This window comes from Elephas maximus, chromosome 10 (assembly GCF_024166365.1).
Source record: "Elephas maximus indicus isolate mEleMax1 chromosome 10, mEleMax1 primary haplotype, whole genome shotgun sequence".
NCBI classification, from domain to species: domain Eukaryota; kingdom Metazoa; phylum Chordata; class Mammalia; order Proboscidea; family Elephantidae; genus Elephas; species Elephas maximus.
The window spans coordinates 86,525,701-86,529,670 of record NC_064828.1 but is presented as its reverse complement, the minus strand read 5'-3'; positions in this window follow the sequence as shown (position 1 = coordinate 86,529,670).

Genomic DNA, 3,970 nt, shown 5'->3' with positions numbered 1-3,970 from the left:
TGGACTGTGTTGAGGGGTCAAACCTTCCAACTTACACTGCATCTTTAAAGTACAGTCTAGCTGATCTGGTCCTCTCCATGAACTGATGATTGGGGGGATTTTGTCTAATTTGGGGGTCTTGGAACCATGCGATATCCATGTAGTATCTTCTTGGTTGGTGAATGATCTACTTATACAACTGAAACTTAATATGGATGAGTTTCACAAGCTAATTCTCATCACAACCCAATTAGGTATGTGCTATTGTTATCAACATCCCCAGTCTATAGATAAGGACACTGAAGCCCAGAAAGGATAAGAATTTGTCCAAGGTCACATTGCTAGTATGTGGTGGAGATGGGACTTGAAGCCAGACATCTGTGGTCAGTAAAGAATCCATGCACCTAACCGCTACGCTTAGCTACCTTGCCCTCTTGGCTTCTGCTTGCTCTGCAGGCCCCTGCTGCTAACATCTATGGTGGGTGAATTTAAGGTCCATTCTTCAGGCCCCATCAAAGTCAACCCCACTCTTCAGCACTGGCTTCTCCCCCTTGCAAATTTGTGCTCATCTTCCCTGCAGTCCTCACTACCACAAACTGGGGCTTGCTGCAGGGTCCACCTTGCCCCACCAGGGCAGTCCTCCAGCAGGCCACTGGCTCTCAGTGTGACACCCATGCCATGCAAGGACTGGGGGAGCTCAGGAGAGCTAAGCTTCAGAGCTTCTTTCTGCCTAATCAGGCTTGGCCACCAGCTTCACTTTGACATGGGTGACCTGGGTTTGGTACAAAACAGCCTTGGAGGCAACTTCCGCTCAGAATTCCAGTGAGGAGTGGGGCAAGAGCCCCCTCTGCACTTGGAGTGACACTCAGGCAACACACTTTCCCACTCCCACCCAAGTCCCATGGAGGAGGAAAATTCATGTCACACTTCTGACTCCTCTCTTTCCTCTTTCCTCTTCCCACCATCCCACAGGCCAGGAAGGGGGCAGCTTCTCTTTCACTGCCTTAGAGCTGGCCTAGCTGTCATGGTGGAAGGGGTCTCTGCTGTGTTAAGAGAAGACTCAAGGGGCTGGTGCTCCAGCTTGGCCTCTGATTTACTAAGGAAGGAGAATTTGAAAGGGTTCGGAAATATCTCTTAAGTTGTGACTGGTTTCTTCAACTATACAATTGGACAACAATATCTTGAGGCCTGGCCCATCATAGACCCTCAGTGTGTGGTAGTTATTACTTTCTAAATTCAGGAATTTCATATTTCTTTGCCTGCATGTAGAAAATACGTTTTATACTATAACTCAATACAAATATACATATATATTGTACATAATTGAAACAAAAGCTACACAAAACAATACTGATTGTTACTTAATGCAGTGCATCCTGATAATTTTCAATATATATTTACATTCCTGTGTGTGTGTGTGTGTGTGTGTGTGTGTATATATATCCTATCCTATTGTGCATAGCGGTTGCCATGAGTCAGGGGCCAATTTAACAATAGCTAACAACAACTTGTTGTTGTTGTTAGTTGCCATTGAGTCAATTCTGACTCATGGCAACCCCACGTATGCAGAGTAGAAGTGCTCCATAGGGTTTGCAAAACTGTGACCTTTTCGGAAACAGATGGTCAGGCCTGTCTTCCAAGGTGCCTCTGGATGGGTTTGAACTGCTGACCTTTTGGCTAGTAGTCAAGTGCTTAACTGTTTGCACCACCAAGGAACCTAAAACAACAACTATATATATTGTTTTTAGGTGCCGGCAAGTTGATTCCAACTCATAGCCACCCCGTGCACAACAGAACGAAACACTGCCTGGTCCTACACCATCCTCACAATTGTTGCTATGCTTGAGCCCATTGTTGCAGCCACTGTGTCAATCCCTCTCGTTGAGGGCCTTCCTCTTTTTTGCTAACTCTCTACTATACCAAGCATGATGTCCTTCTCCAGGGAATTATCCCTCCTGAAAACATGTCCAAAGTATGTGAGAAGCAGTCTCGCCATCCTTGTTTCTAAGGAGCATTCTGGTCGTACTTCTTTCAAGACAGATTTGTTCACTCTTTTGGCAGTCCATGGTATATTCAATATTCTTTGCCAATACCACAATTCAAAGTGGTCAATTCTTCCGTCTTCTTTATTCATTGCCCAGCTTTCACATGCATATGGGGTGATTGAAAACACTATGGCTTGAGTCAGGTTCACCTTAGTACTCAAGGTGACATCTTTGCTTTTTAACACTTTAAAGAGATCTCTTGCAGCCCATTTGCCCAATGCAATGCGTCTTTTGATTTCTTGACTGTGTTTCCATGGATGTTGATTGTGGATCCAAGTAAAACGAAATCCTTGACAATCTCAATCTTTTCTCTGTTTATCATGATGTTGCTTATTCGTCCAGTAGTTAGGATTTTTGTTTTATGTTGAGGCGTAATCCATACTGAAGGCTGTGGTCTTTGATCTTCATCAGTAAGTGCTTCAAGTCCTCTTCAGTTTCAGCAAGCAAGGTTAATGTCATCTGCATAATGAAGGTTGTTAAAAAGTCTTCCCCCAATCCCGATACCACATTCTTCTTCATATGGTCCAGTTTCTCGGATTATTTGCTCAGCATACAGATTGAATAGGTATGGTAAAAGGACACAACCCTGACGCACACCTTTCCTGACTTTAAACCATGCAGTATCCCCTTGTTCTGTTTGAATAATGGCCTCTTGGTCCATGTACAGATTCTTCATGAGCACAATTAAGTTTCTGGAATTCATCTGGTTAGGTCCATGTGTATAGTTGCTGTTTATGTTGCTGAAAAAAGGTATTTGCAATGGAGAAGTCATTGGTCTAGCAAAATTCAATCATGCGGTCTCTGGGATCGTTTCTTTTACCAAGGCCATATTTTCCAACTACTGATCCTACTTCTTTTCCAACTTTTGCGTTCTAATCACCAATAATTATCATTGCATCCTAATTGCCTGTTAGATCAACTTTAGACTGCAGAGGTTGGTAAAAATCTTCAGGTTCTTCATCTTTGGCCTTAGTGGTTGGTGAATAAATATGAGTAATAGTCACATTAATTGGTCTTCCTTGTAGGCACATGGATATTTCCTATCACTGACAGAGTTGTACTTCAGGATGAATCTTTGAAATGTTCATTTTGACCGTGAATGCAATGCCATACCTCTTAAAGTTGTCATTCCCAGCATAGCAAACCTATGATTGTCTGATTCAAAATGACCAATACCAGTCCATTTCAGCTCACTAGTACATAGGATATCGATATTTATGTGTTCCATTTCATTTGTGATGATTTCCAATTTTCCTCGATTTATACTTTGTACATTCCAGGTTCCAATTATTAATGGATGTTTGCAGCTGTTTCTTCTCATTTTGAGTTTTAGCACACCAGTAAATGAAGGTCCTGAAAGCTTGACTCCATCTACTTCATTAAGGTTGACTCTACTTTGAGGAGGCAGCTTTTCCCTGGTCGCTATTTTGAGTGCCTTCCAACCTGAAGGGCTCATCTTCTGGCACTATATCAGACAATGTTCCGCTGCTATTCATAGGATTTTCACTGGCTAATTCTTTTCTGAAGTAGACCGCCAAGTGAGTCCTTATTCCCAGTCTGCCTTAGTCTGGAAGCTCAGCTGAAACCTGTCTGCCATGGGTGACCCCACTGGTATTTGAATACCGGTGGCATAGCTTCCCCCATCACAGCAACACAGGAGCCCCCACAGTACGACAAACTGACAGATGGGTCGTACATATACATATACTTTTTTTTTTTTAAAGAAAAATATTGGTGGTGACCCATAACCGCCCATCCCAGACAAGGTTACTTGCTTCATTCTCTGTGATCCTATAGCGTCCTATGCAAAACTCGACTATAATACCTCTCATCTTGCATGGTAATTTGTGTGTCTTTCTCTGTCACTAGGGAGCAAGTTTGTCCCTTTCATCTTTGCATCCCTAGCACACCCACTAGTTGACATTCAGTAAGTGTTAATTGAAGGG